At 36.6% G+C, this 15,073-nt stretch overlaps 1 protein-coding gene across 6 annotated transcripts in view; it reads left to right on the top strand.

The window, feature by feature from the left end:
* Nucleotides 1–15,073, top strand: part of LOC141436748 (protein yippee-like) — a 186,313-nt gene that overhangs the window by 67,912 nt on the left and 103,328 nt on the right. Inside the window, exon 1 of one of the 6 annotated variants that reach the window (XM_074099776.1) lies at nucleotides 9,920–10,127. The exons of the other annotated variants lie outside the window; for them this stretch is intronic. The gene's annotated coding sequence lies outside the window, so the exon portion shown is untranslated. Of the gene's footprint in view, nucleotides 1–9,919; nucleotides 10,128–15,073 lie in introns of those variants that run through there. 6 annotated transcript variants of the gene reach the window in all.

The following is a 15,073-nucleotide window of genomic DNA, read 5'->3' as shown; positions in this document are numbered from 1 at the left end:
CCAATGTGCACCTTTGAATCTGTTGTTATGCCTGTCAAGGCGACGACTTGATTGTATGCGATGCGCTACAATGAATGCCGATTTTTATATGGTTGTTTTTAAACAAGTCATACGTGAGTAGCATACTTACCTACATAACATGGTGACTGGCTCGTATAACATTTACATGATGCAAATTTTCTTTATAATAAGCGTCGTCTGTTTAAATTTAAATATAACTTCTCCGTTCCGTCGTGGGTAAAAATGCGGATTGGTGTTATACTACAGTCTTTCCATTCCATACCCCACCGGTCCCCACCGTTATTGTTGACACTTAGTATTTCTATTTTCTTTGACAGTTGTCATTGGAAAATGGCCTCTATAACACCGTCTGCTGTGATTGTCAAACGCGATTGCCAAATTTGTAGTGTTATGTAATCAGTGATTTAACCCTCATTGCGTCACATCGGGCGTTATAGTGCCCTTGAAGTTATTTCGATTTTCAAACTACCCCTGGCCGGAAAACCATTTTCCGTTGTATTGTTTGAACTGGAACGGGTGGAGAGCCATATCCACGGCTATCGGCTGCAGTTGGCATTCTTGACATCGTTTCCAGTTTGCGTTCATTTGTTTTACGTTCTGTTTTCAAATTCATTACGGTTATGGCTGGCGAAAAAGTTGCAGTGTTTATGTGGCATCTTCTATTTTATGTGGCCAGTAATTTTTATGTTCAGTCTACGACGTTCTACATATGTATATACTTATATAGTTTTTATTACAGTTAATAAAATACTACAATGTAAACAGCCAGTCAGCCATACCTAACCGAATTGGTAGCACTAGTCTCGCTATATGGCACACAAATAGCTACAAATTCCATGCAGCATGCATTATAATAAATATATATAATTATTAAATTAAGTCCTAAAAACAGTCTGTTTAATATTCTTGGACGGAATGATATCCTTTCGAGAGGTTGACGATAGATTGAACCTACATAGTCTACATTCGCATAAAAGTTTGACAACTTTGACATTTGTATGTTTGTGATTGGTTAAAAAAGTAAAGGAGCCAATCACAAGCAAGACTAACGTCAAACGGACTTCTCGATACTAACGCCATCTAGCGATGTTTAACCTGTCAAGAAACCCTCACTGCGCTCGCGTCCGGCAACGATTAGGTACGCTTGCACATGCCTAGAAAGAGACTCTTGTTCAGAATCAACGCTCGCGTGCCGTGCCGAGGGCCCGATCTTACTCGATGATACGGCGCGGGCGGGTCAAGGCACTCCGACGCTGTATCCACGTCGCATCGACCTTCGATAGTCTTTAAGAGGATCCGACGAGGAAAAATCACACCCAATTCATTTTAAGCACTTAGTAGGTACCAATAAAAATGTATTCATATTCATATTCATTTATTCATTCAAATTCATGTTCATTTACAAAGATGGTCGTTACACAGATGGTCATACATGAAACCCTGTTTGGGTATAGAATGTCAGTTACTTACTTATAATTATTAATTATACATTAATTTATCTTTATCAATTATTTCATGTCAATACAATATATGTTAATATTAGATGTATAAGTCATCATTATTTGTGCTCACTTATAGCAGTACCTAATTACTGAGATCAGTGTTGTACTTATATTATATTATATTTAGAAGCCTGTAGCTAGGCTGTCGATGACTGCTGGGGCCTCCCCCATGTCCTCCACTCTATCCGGTCTTGGGCGATCTCTGACCAGCTGCGAAGAAAGGCGTCCAGATCATCCCGCCATCGACGCCTGGGTGTTGTACTTATTGTTTTTTTTTTCACCGAGTGATATTTGGGTTACCTAGCTCTCCAGTATACGCTGTATACGCAGTATACGCTGATTCTAAAGTTCTCTGTAGTCTATACTCTTAAAGCGGCTTGTTTTTTGCCGCTGATCGGACTTGATTTATTTTTTGTCGGTCTACGCTACGTGCTATAAATGTAACAATGTGTTAAATTTGATAAGTTGGCTGAAGCTTTTGTTAAATTATATTGGATAATACTGTTAATTACGTTTGAAGTTACTGCCGCCTCGTCTTTTCAAAGAAGGCAAAATGTTAAACGCACAGATAAAGGTCACACGTAGATTAACACGTTATTTTCCGAATTATAGTTAGGTTTCGTGGGATATTAAGCTGAATAACGTAACCAATTTAGAAAAATTAAAAACCCCTGATTAACTCATTTCAAAGAACAATATCAAAAAACGGTTGAATCTATTTGAATTTAACTTATCTAAGAACTGTTCCCATTAAACTATTTAGCTTCCGATTGAAATAAAAAGCATCAAAACCAGTCGATCCGTTTGGGATGATCCCAGGGACAGACACACATAATAGCGGTCTAACCACAGAATAAATAATAGTAGTCACAAGTAGCCTAACTAACTTTAAAAACGTAAACGCTAAACTAAGTATAAGGGTTCCGTTTTTGCCATTTTGGCTACGGAACCCTAACAAGTAAACAAAAGCAAGGACAGTAAGTAGTGTCTTTGGCCCTCAAGACGACTCCACCCAAAAACAACACTGGTATGGTGGAACTTATAGTCAAAATAGCACAAAACAGGACTTATCAGGCTAGAGCCTAGAACACACAAGTAATTTTTACCTCGACGTTTCGACCACATTATAGTGGCCGTGGTCACGAGTAGACTGAAGTGTGTCAAGTCTGCCTAGCAGCGCGAGTCCTTCGAACTACCCGAATTTGATCATTTTTATTCGTCAACTGTAAACCCATCACACCTACACACAACACTACACTAACAACGTCCGATCTTCGAGTTCAAGTTTCTTGCGTCGCATTCTTCTTGACAATGATGGTCTTTCCGAAAGCGCTGGTAGTTCAAAAAATGACGAGTAAAAGTGCCCATTGCGGCCTATTTACTGAATAAATGATTTGAATTGGAATTTGGATCGCCCTTATTCCGAACATTCATCCCGACGCCGACACTTAAGTATTTATAACAGGATTCCACGAAGATGAAAGCTTATATTCATCGACTCGGTTGAATTTTTTTTTTTTATTTCAACCGCTTCAAGCTTCTTGAGTAGAAATTACGTTTCGTGGAGAAAATTTTGGGATTGTCACGAAAATCACATAAAATCACGTAAGTCTACATGGTTGAGAAATCTATACCAAAAACGTCTATATTTAATTTACTTTTCGAGAGCCAGAATTTTCGTATTTCTACGAGTAAGAGACGAAAACCACAGGAATCAATCAAATTTTCTCGTTCTTGAGTGACTTGAAACATCTTATGGCGTCCAAAAATTCAGTAACGTCAAGCCCGGTGTGTAATACGATTTTCCACGAAAACTTGTCTGTACACTTCAACGAAATGCCGTCAGCCCCTGCCGGCTACTAGGAAAATAGAAATACCTACCACGAAATTTATAAGGGACTTCCACGAAACGATCCTTTCCCTTTTACACTAAATTAAAACCTCTCATGTTAATAAGTATTGTCCTTTAATATTTCAATGTTAAATTAGGATCGTATTTTAATTGTTTAAAAAAGAATCCTGGAGCGCTAGGATGGTTGTAATTTTTTTGCTCTTTGTGTCTCATTTCTCTTCTTGTCTGAATAAAAAGGGATACACATTCAGTGAAATCGTGACCTTTCAGTTTCGTGAGGTTGAAGAACGAATTGGTTCTGACTGCTGGGGATGAAATTGTCAGAAATAAAAAAAAATTAGACACTTTTTGATTAGTAGGTTATACCTAACATTATGACTCATTAAATTAAGATTAAGACTGTGCAATGAGTTGATTTTAAATTGATGGTCGCGCAGAGACCATTAAGTCGTTTATAAAGTGAGATTCCACTTAGTCAAAATACCACAAACGGGACTTATCGCGCTAAAACACACGAGTAATATTTTCCTCGACGTTTCAACCACATTACGGTGGCCGTGGTCACGAGTAGACTCTAGGTGAGCAGGGCTTCAAATACCGGTAAAAAGTTGGTAACGTTACCTCTGTCAAACAGATTTAACGTTAAATCGTAATTAACGTTCAACGAAGTACCGTTACTTTTACAATTTTTACCGGGAAGTATAAAAAAATTAACGTTATAAGCTGTTCACATAAAGTTAAGGTTAATTTAAAAATATAGTTAAAAGATTATGCTATTAAATCTACTCAACACCTTTGAGTATTTATCTAGATAAATACTCAAAGCTCAACAACGATATGTATGTGCTTGTATGAGTTGTATGTAATTCGTATCAAAAATTAATTAAGAATTGCTATTTTTTTACGGATTATATTATGCATTCACGATTATAATTTTGATCCCGACGTTTTGAGTCCATTTCAAGTCTCATGGTCACGGAAAAACTAAAAACAAAAATTACCGATTGAAGTAATGTTACTTTTTTAACGTTATAATAATGTGAATTGGGTAACGTTAACAAGCCCCACTATAAGCTACTATGTAAAGAAAATTTACCGTTATCAAATAACGTTACCAGCATTAAAATTCAATTTAACCTGAAAGGGATCAATCCCCAGTGGGGTTCTCTATCGTTTACCCGAATTTCATATGCCCGAATGTATCGTTTTCTAGAATTTTCATTTGCCACAAAGTAATTTATTTCTGAAATAGTAATTTCTTCAGAGTTGATAATAATAATATAGTAAACTAACCTAACTTAACCTACTGCATTCTATGATGACATTTAAAAAAATCCTGAAAACTACACGGTTCTATATATTTTATGGCAAGCGTTGGTATGGCAAGTGAAATTCGGGCAAGTAAAGGTAAACGCCCAGTGGTTTCTGAAACAATGTTTTAGGAAGAAAACATACATACTCGTATTAAGAATTCGTATGCAACGGGCATTTGAATCTTCGCTTTCTTGTCCGTAATGTACCTATAGTAAAATAAAAATCGTAACTGACTGTTATTGACTGACTCATCAAGTAGCTGTAGGTACGTTATTTGTTTGAATCTACGTAAGTATTGTGTAGGTAATTATAAACATTAAAATTACACATACCTCTTTCAAGTTTTCTGGCTATCAATAATCAATTCAAGCTTTATTTAAATGTTTCTAGGAACGTCAGGTTGTAGCATAAACTGACTAAAACCGTTAAAAACAAAAGCCACACGACACGCCTCGAAAACACTGACATGAAAGAAATAACACATATTACCCTTGAACCTGGACAGTGCGTAGAAATACCTATTTATGCGGCGTAGAATCCTCGCGTCTGGCCCTATACTACGAAGTACAAAATTCGAACTTCGTATCTTGCCGTCCCGCTGACGCTTATGTTATTTAATACAAGAATGAGAGGGACGGTACGATATGAACTTCGATTTTCGAATTTCGTAGTAGCCCCCCTGAATGAAGAAAAACTACGTTATGCTTCGATGAAAAATTAGTACAAGATTGTACGTATACATTCGTTTAGATTACTTTGAATTTGGATGGTATATACGATACAACCATTTCATTGCTTGTTTTTAAATGTGTATCCCCTTTCGGGAGCCCGACTCGCACTTGGCCGATTTTTTATATTTCTAACTCAACGTACATACCTATATTTTTCATTGAAAATTAAACACAAGGCATAGATCATAGACATGTTTGATTGTCACTCCCTTTCACCTTCATTTCTGTCATCAGCCGTCCTTGAGCGACCTGCCATTCACCAACCATGGGTTTCATTATAAATAGGTTACCTGATGAAAGAAGAATTGAAAAGTCCGGAGAAAAAACCAGTTTTCCGTCAAAAAATCCGGAGAATTTGTCGCAAGATTATTTTTTCTGAAACGTAATTTACATTTAAATAAGTTTCCGTTAAAAAAACATTTTTAATACAAGCTTTTTTGCTGTCTGCTCTACTTGCATTGTCATTTAAACTAAATATCCGGGTACCAAATTTCAAGTCAGTACTATTAACCATTGAGGAGTTCCCTCCTGCGGAGACAATCCTGGCAGGACCACTAAGATGTCACTACTAGACTATTGTATTGTCACCAAATTTACATAAGTAAGTATGTCAAATTTCAGGTCAACTGGACCTCTGGAAGTGGGTTAAATTTAGCTTCCAAGATTTGACCCAAATAAATAATTAAACAGGGCAAGCTAAGGAAAAGCTTGTACAAAGTGAATTATTATTGTAAGTATATTATTGTGATCTTGGGGGTCATATTCAGTTCTCGCTTTCACAACATGACCAAAGTTGATTTTTTAGTTCGTCTTTATTATGTTTAAGATTTTTTTATTTATTTTGTTACTTTTGTGAAAATCCTCCATTATATGGAAAATTCTAAAAAATGTGAGATTTGTGGAGATTTCGAAAATCCGGCCGGAATCCTGAGAAGTCTCAAAATCCTGATATCTCAGGACAAATCCTGAGACATGGTAAACCTAATTGCACGAAACCGTCTAACACGACAGCTCATAAACACGAGTGACCTTACGACGGGCGTCGACCTGCGTAGAATCGAATTAATCATTGTTAGTTTCATTCAACACGTGCTCTATCTATATTCATGTTTCGTTGGATGAACCCATACAAAATAGTTCGGGGTCGCCATATACAGACAGTACTGGACCATACGAGAATTGTAGCAACCAGTTCATCGTTTACACAATCATACAGCGCGGACTTCTGGTTAACCGAACAGAACATTATCATCATCATGGAGCATCTTTTACTTACAAATTTAGATATTTATGATTTATTTTTTAAATTTTGATAGGCTTACACCGTGTTTTTCTTGATTTCCGTCAACGGTAGAAGGTTCAGTTCATTCATACTTGGTGATTAACTTTGCTTCCCATCCTATATACGTCCCACTGCTGGACACAGGCCTCCTCTCAGAATGAGAGAGCTTTATTAATTAACTTTATGACCAAATAAATAAACGATTTTTTAAATTGTTTTTTCCTTTCAAAGGTTTTTTTCATATGTATACTCTAACTTTACTGACAATGTTGAAATTGACGTGACACATTATAAAAGAGACATCATGTGATGTAACTCACTTTTTAGCTTTCTTTTGCTAAATATCTGTGAATTAAAAAAAGTTTGAATTACGAACATTGAGAAAACGTCTTAAAATAAGTTTTTTTACACTGTTTTACTGACCTTTATTAATTAGCTTTTGATTCTTTTTTATCATTTAAACAGTAGTAGGCCATGTTCTTTTGAAGTTAACGGAATCAAAAATAACACGGTGTATTAAATATTCGTTTCACGAATAGAATTGGCCCTAATTGGATAAATTTATCCACTTTGAAACGGACACGCCATTCCACTAAGCTTCTCTTTTATTTCTTCTGCATACAACCCGCAACTACATATTATGACTATAATAGGTATGGTGGTACATCGATATATCCTTGAGTTTAATAACAGGGCAATGCGACCCAGTGCTATCATTTCCTTAGTGACTCTGGATCGATGGATGAGACTACGGAATTATGAAACAGTTTTGCATTATCGATACCGAGTTATGCTTGTCATTGTTTTTTATTTGTGTTTGTTCACGATACTCTGCACAACAAAGTATAGTACTTATTTGCATTTTGGCACATTCAGCAGCAGAAGTGGATAAGCGGGGTGCTCAAAATGATCTACACACGACTCTACTGCAAAGTGTAGTGGTTAGATCATTTTGCTGATCATCTACTTCTATATAGTAGTATATCGATGTAGTTATCATTTGCCTATGTGATTATGATCTATATTTTATTTGATACTGCTGTCATCCCACTAATATTATAAACACAGAAGTTTGTAAGTCTGTTTGTTTGTTTGTTTGTTACCTTTTCACGTTTAAACCGCTGAAACGATTGAGATGAAATCCAGTATACAGATAGGTTGAGTCTCGGGGATGGTCATACTCATAGTATAGTTTTATCCCGGAAAATTGCATAGTTAGTTCCCGCGAGATAACGGTAAACGAATTATATGCGGACAGGGTCTCTAGTAACTAATGAATGAATGGATGAATGAAAAAGTATTTATTTGACATTATTTTTTACATAGTTTTTTGCACACAGCACTGCAAAACTGTTTACACAGTTTGTCTGCAGGATACAGTCTCTATAAATTTAAAAAATAATGTATTGTGTAATTTATTATTACATATTTTTTTATAATTATTGTTATTGTTACAATTATGTCTTATAGAAGGTTTCTACTAAATATTTATTAAGAATCTTTTTAAATTAATTTATTTATATATTTTTATTTTATATATTTCTCGGGACATAATCACGAACTATTTATTGCTAAAACTGACCTTATTGCAGCGGCCGTGGTCACGAGTCGACTGAAGTGTAGGGTATTAGATGCGTTCGTTTAGACGCGCGAGTATTTCGAACTACCCACACTTTTCTTGTATGTACATAGTCACTTCGATACACAACACTCGCAATGTCTCGTGATTTATTCGAATATATTTCTCGACGCTTACATTTGCCTCCGGATTCCATGCAGAAGAGAGCTTTATATCCATCATACCGGTTAAAATGTACTTATTGTCAAAAAATATGTACTTATGTAAATTTCTTTATTTCAACCTCGTACAACCTTTTAATCGTTTAGTCCTGCAGTGCAGTGTCTAAGGTAAGCAATGTTTGACGGGTAACATTTGAGATAATGAACAACATACTATTTTTTTTATATTTTTACGTGACGTGGATGCCCAATGCTTACCATTCGTGCGAAGTCTGGGGAACAAGGAAAAAGGTATGTTGTTCACTGATATGCACGTCCGCAAAGTAATGGCTAAATCAATTAATATTTAATAGAATAATTAATTTAATGAATTAAACAATTAATCAATCTATCGTTAGAGTGAATAGAACATTATGGAAGTACCTTAGATTGTATAAACTGATGAGAATTTTCTAAAACGCGTCTGGCTTAGGGACAATCATTAAGTTGTTTATTTAATGGGCATTATGGGCACAATGTCATGTTTGACCACCGAATAGCCGAGTGGTTAGAACCTAACTACGAAGCTTTAGGTCTTGGGTGCAATCCCCGGTCAGGGCAGATATTTGTGTGTAAAAAATAAGTTTTATTTTAAAAAATAAGGTTTTTTTTACTGTGCTTTTTATTGACAGGTACCTACTTACATTTTCATCCATACTACATTTTCTTATCGTCAATTTCAAGTCGATGTCATTACCGGTAGGTATGCAGACCTTTCTGTTATTAGGTTAGTCTTATCGTAGTTATCGTCCAAAAATTAGAGCATCAACGTCACGCAATAAAAATTTGCCCAGCGAAAGTTTTATTACTGGCCGATAAGACGCTTGGTAATCTGATAACACTTGTTTTTGTTTTGATGCAGTGTTTTTTCGCTAGATAGTAGAGCAAATAAGTCTGTCCTTAGAACAATAGCGTACTTTGGAGAGTTACAAAAGTCAAAGTCAACAAACACACTCCTTTTTAACAGACTTCAAAAAAGGAGGTGATTAATTCGGTTGAATGATTTTTGTCAGTTAAAAAACATTGTTAACTGAATGCTATTTTTGCGAAATTTGAAAGAAAAACAGTCCTGGTACCTAGTTACCTAGGTACTTACTTAATTAACATTACTGTTTTTAATTAGAAACTTAACAGGATTTTCAGTTATTCGAAAAAAAACGAAGCCAAGAATTTCCACGATTTTTTTGTCAAAACTTGCAGGTGCATCGGACAAAATAGTCATGTTTTTTATTTTACATTTGAATACTAACGGTTGTTCGATCTTTACCTCTTAACTTAACCTTAAGCAAATAATAGAAAATGAACATGACTTTTCGGTTTCTCCGCGACCATTTACATGTTCATTCACATTCACACCGGCTTGTATCGTATTGACACGTGTGTGAGTGAGCGTGTGTACGTGTGCACCAGCGCCCGCGCACTCTTTGTTTGTTGACAAGCGGCTCTGTTTTGTTGCTGTTGCTGTACGCGTTCAGACGTAGCGCGGTGCGGACGTGCGCAACGCTAGCGTTCCTGCTAAATATAGTGCAGTTATTTTCATTTTTTTTCTCTTCTGCGTAATACTGTGTTGTGTTGTGAGCTGCCAGTGCGTCCAACGTTTTGGTGCGTTCCAAACAAACGGAACGCGCTTCTCAATTCGCCAAAAGGTATTATTTATTTATGTTCTTTTACACTTTCGTTTTGAGTGTTGTGTAAGTGAAAACAAATGAATATTGGTACAAATATGCTTATCAATACGACGTATTGGTGTATTCGTATGCGTTATGCAATGTTTGTATTGGACGTAAATAAGTAATCAATAACAGTCTGTATAGTGCGTTTCATGTAAAATAATGGTAATTTAATCAACACTTTATGTTTTAAGATGGTTTAACTGGTTCAAGCAAATCCGGTAGAAGGACCATCGTTGCATGTTAAACGTTTGAAAATAGCTCTTATCGGTTTGTATTAAGGTCTCTATGTAGAATATATGCCTCGTGGCCTTTTTTGTGACTGCGATGATTGCTTAACACTTTTATTATCAAAAATATTTAGTGGGAGATCAAAATAAACACGTGCTTCGTTTCAATTACCTATCTATTTGGTTGAGTTTGTTTTTAAAAACTTTTATGCCGTACATAATCCTACCTGACAGTTATTAAACTTGTAAACAAAACCTAAAGATTTTTTTTTTAATAAAAAGGGCTGTGAATAATTTAAATGGTAAATAATAATATTTTTTATCCGAAACAAACTAAAGTCGGTAAGGCCATATTGTCACACATTGGCGGCAGAAGTCTTTAGGTCGGCTTCAAGAACAGTTATAATTCGGCCGTAGCGGTAACACGGCCTAACGGGACCGCGCAGCGCCATTCGTCACCTGCGTGTGAGTCGCACTCAAGTGTTAGCTGGTTTTTACCTCTTGAGATAAGTGAGCTAAGCCTAAGCTTAGCAGGTACAGACTTGTTTCAGTAAGTGCTGATTTATAAAAAGCCAGTAATAAGCCAGTGTTGTATTACATTACGGGCCCAGGGCAAAGTTTACAAGCACGATTTTACTGGCAGCGTGTGAAGCAGCACTAATGGACAATTTACACCAAGCCATTAAAGTTTCACTAGTAGGATTAAATACATTGAGCACTGTAGTCACTTGTAACTCGTTACCCCCCGACCCCGCAATGTAATGCTACTGGCCAAACTTTACTAGCCTCGTATAAATGGTTCATATAAGTAATTATGTGAGTTTAGAGCACGGACTTCATGTTTAGAGAAAGTGGTTAAGCCGAATCTCACCCAATTTCATTTCATTTCATTTCCAATCTCACGTTGGAGGAGAAAAGGACAAATATCACGTTATTTGTTTTCTGCACGAAAGTGTAAGCTGCGAGAGGGGTTCAATTTAAAATATCCTTTACCCAATACAATATTTATATTTATCTACTACATGGGATTAAGCTCGGAGTAACACGCAATTATACTAAAAATAGGTACCTACGCATTTTGAAAATCTCACGTGGATCGAGCCAAATATCACGAGATCTCACCAGAGGGGCGATCGAAAAATGAACTCGCTTAAATTATGGATGAAATGGGCCCACATAAGGCCATCACAGTACAGTCAACCACCATAGAACCTTGTCACCGTGACATTTTACGTCATCTAGACGAATCCAAATTATTTTCGCTGGCAAGGTTCTATGGTGGCCTAGTAATCAAATCGGTTGACAATCAAATCGAGCAAGAAGTTTTCCTGCTATACCTGACTCCTTCAAGTTTAATGCTTATCAAATTCCAGCCCTTTCTGGTAATTCCATCCAACGTCTTATAATTACTTGATTAGCGTGCGATTGCAAAACTGATGCACCACAAAGATTTAAATGCATGAACTAAATAAGACTAAATATGATAGTTTAGCGCATAGAGTTATCCTAAAGGGGCTCCTAGACGGGCCATATTTTCACTGCAATATGTGGCCGGCAACTATTGGTGTCCCTGTCTAACATGTGAGTAAGAGAGGGACACCAATAGTTGCCGGCCACAAATTGCAGTGAAAATATGGCCCGTCTAGGAGCCCCTTAAGACCATGTTTACATTAAATAATCCGGTAAAATCGTTCCAGCAGCCATACAGTGCAGGGCCACAATCCTATAGGTAGAGTCATTCACGATGACGCGTGCCGTGGTTCTTATTACATTGTCATTAATGGCTAATACGCGTCTTCGTGGATGGCATAGGTATAACGAGTTACACGAGATCAATCGAGCACCGCAGTGTCATGCTACTGAAACGATTTTACTGGAATAATGTAAGCAGGGCCTTACACACCCGATGATACCCGATTTGGCTTTATATAATTAGTTAATGGAATATCAGGATTAGTGATGTAACGAATGTCATTTTTTGAACATTCGCGAATGCGAATGCGAATATCTGCTACCGACATCATATTCAGTTTTTCGTTTTGGCGCCAAATTGTCTATGGCAGTCTCGTTCGAACGAAGTGCGTTCCGTTTGTACTTTGTTCCGAGAATTACCCAGTTTATACGAACGCATCGCAAAGTAAATAAATAAATAATACCAAATGATTAAGTGAAGACTGATAATGTGATTACGAGATTAAGTTATTTTTTTGTATAAAAAACATAAGAAATGAATGTATTTTAATTTGATTAACCTATCTGTTATCTAATAATTGTATTTTTTTCTGATATTCATATTCGGAAAACATTCGCAGAAATTTTGCGAATGCGAATATGCAAAAATATGCGAATATTCGTTACATCACTAATCAGGATGATGATGAGTGTGAGAATGGATGCATGCGGGCGGCAAAGGACTGTACCCTTAGTGTAAGTTTTCGGTTACAAAATACGTCTCCATCGCGTTCGCGTTAAAATCTCAATTTATATGAAAACACGAACAGCGCCTCTAGCGGAACGTTTGCGATGTTCGTGTTTCCATACAAATTGAGATTTTAACGCGAACGCGATCGAGACGTATTTTGTAACCAAAAACTTACACTAAGGGCACTGGTCATTGCGGCGTTCTTTGGGAGATGCCTACTATGTCCAATATTGAACGTCTTTTCTGTTAACGGTGATATATTTACTCTTTATTGTACAAAAGGAAATAAACAAAATGATGATGATAATGATGATTAGCGTATAACTTCTAATATTTTACAATCCGTGGCAATTAGAGGTAATTAATTAAATACGGCACATCTCGGGCCACGTGGCAAGATGCCTTTGATTCTAGGCCCTTATTTGAGTATGACCACGTGGGTTTATCCTACTAATATTATAAATGCGATAGTTTGTAAGTTTGTTGGTTCACGTCTAAACTGCTGAACCGATTTAGATGAAATTCGGTATGCAGATAGTTAAGGACATAGGATAGCTTCTATTCCGGAAAACTGAAAAGCTCCCGCGATACACCGATAACCGAATTCCACGCAGACGGAGTCGCGGGTAATGGCTAGTATCTCCTAAATCTAGAAATCTTAGCTCATACAGTACTAACTTTGTCCTCTAGCCTCGCTCCTGTGGAACAATGAAAAAAATGTTAGCTCTTTAGGTATCCCCCGTTAGAATTCATCCTTAGTGTAACTCTATGATCGTCAAAGAATATAACCTGCCAAATTTTAGGTATCTAGCTGCAGTGGTTTAAGTTTACGTTGTGTGTGAGCTGTTTTTCAATTAGGCACGCTACTCTTATAGGTATAGACAAGTATAATTATTAAACGACAGCAAACGCTTCGTCTATAAAACTAAAACAAGCTTCCGAAACATCACATAGTAGTAAACAACTTAGTCACAAAGCTAACATGACTTCACGAAAACTTGTCATTCAAACAGACCTTTTGCGCTTAAAAATATAAAAAGAACATTAGTTTGCATGTTCTGTTCAGAAATAACTAACAAACTATAACTTTAAAGCTGATCAGATTCGCTGTAGACGTTTTCCCGAACGTATTCTAGTTTTTTTCTTGACCTTCGTAACGTGCGCCCAAAATAAACGAGTACGTTTGGATTTGATCATACACTTAAAACTTGCGGCCTATTAGAGACAAATAGTTTTGTGTCAAGTGTTCTTTAAGTCCTAGTCGCGCATAGGCGCGTTTTTGTGTTGCTGACATTATAGTGACGTTTTAGCCATATGTACGGCCATGGTCACCGTCATTCATCTTGTCACCACGGAATAAGATTAACCCTTTATAAGGCCCCTTTATTGGAATTGGAACATACTGTCACAGAATCAAAAGCAGCTATCGAATACATACCTAGCAAAGGATGTTTTTAAAGCTAGTAGTATTTTCAATAATTACAATGAATATTGTAACTTATTACTAAAGTAATAAGGTAGAATTTCCAAATCAATGCATGTGGTCGCTAAATCGTCTCTGCCTTATAAAGGGTTAAATAATTATATTTTTAACCGTTTTTGGTTTTTATTTTGAATATTTTCCTGCGGACATAATGTATTCAAACTGCAATCGGCTTTGGGCGAATTTGCGGACTCTACAAGTATAAGAAACACACAACACATTTTTAAGTGGGCATAAAGGCTAGCTACAGGTTAGCTAGTAATTAAATAAATCATAAGTTTTTGCTATGTTCCGCTTAATATTCCGGTATCTGTTAAACTGCGTACATCGACGCGTGATTCCGAGTAGAGCATGTTTGTATCGCGTATTGACCCCCTTCGCGGTCAACTCTCGAAGTCGTTTAAAAATAAAACGAAAGTCAACCAACCTTTGGATTGATATAACGCAATGTTACTTCCTCGAATATGCTAACACCATTTCTCTAACAAATTTGTATAGGCACACTTTAAATTTAGTAAAATTGGCTGAAAGATGTCTCTTGTGAAATAACACAATTGATTTTCAGTTTCTCTTTTGTAGCCCTTTATATGTTGTGTATGTAACACCGCCTTTTTAACCTGCTTCATAAATCGTTCCAAACCGACCTGCTCGACAAATAAAAAACCAGTTGGACCCGTTCACGAATCTAGATTGATCCAACTTTAGGTCTTTGTCCGCGATGCGATGCGTTGCAACGGAAATGCCGTACTGGCTGATTTGATTTTACGAAGAATTCGATGAGCAACAC

Source organism: Choristoneura fumiferana, chromosome 17 (genome assembly GCF_025370935.1).
Source record: "Choristoneura fumiferana chromosome 17, NRCan_CFum_1, whole genome shotgun sequence".
NCBI classification, from domain to species: domain Eukaryota; kingdom Metazoa; phylum Arthropoda; class Insecta; order Lepidoptera; family Tortricidae; genus Choristoneura; species Choristoneura fumiferana.
Note: the sequence above shows the minus strand (reverse complement) of the source record. Positions and strands in the feature narration are given on the sequence as shown.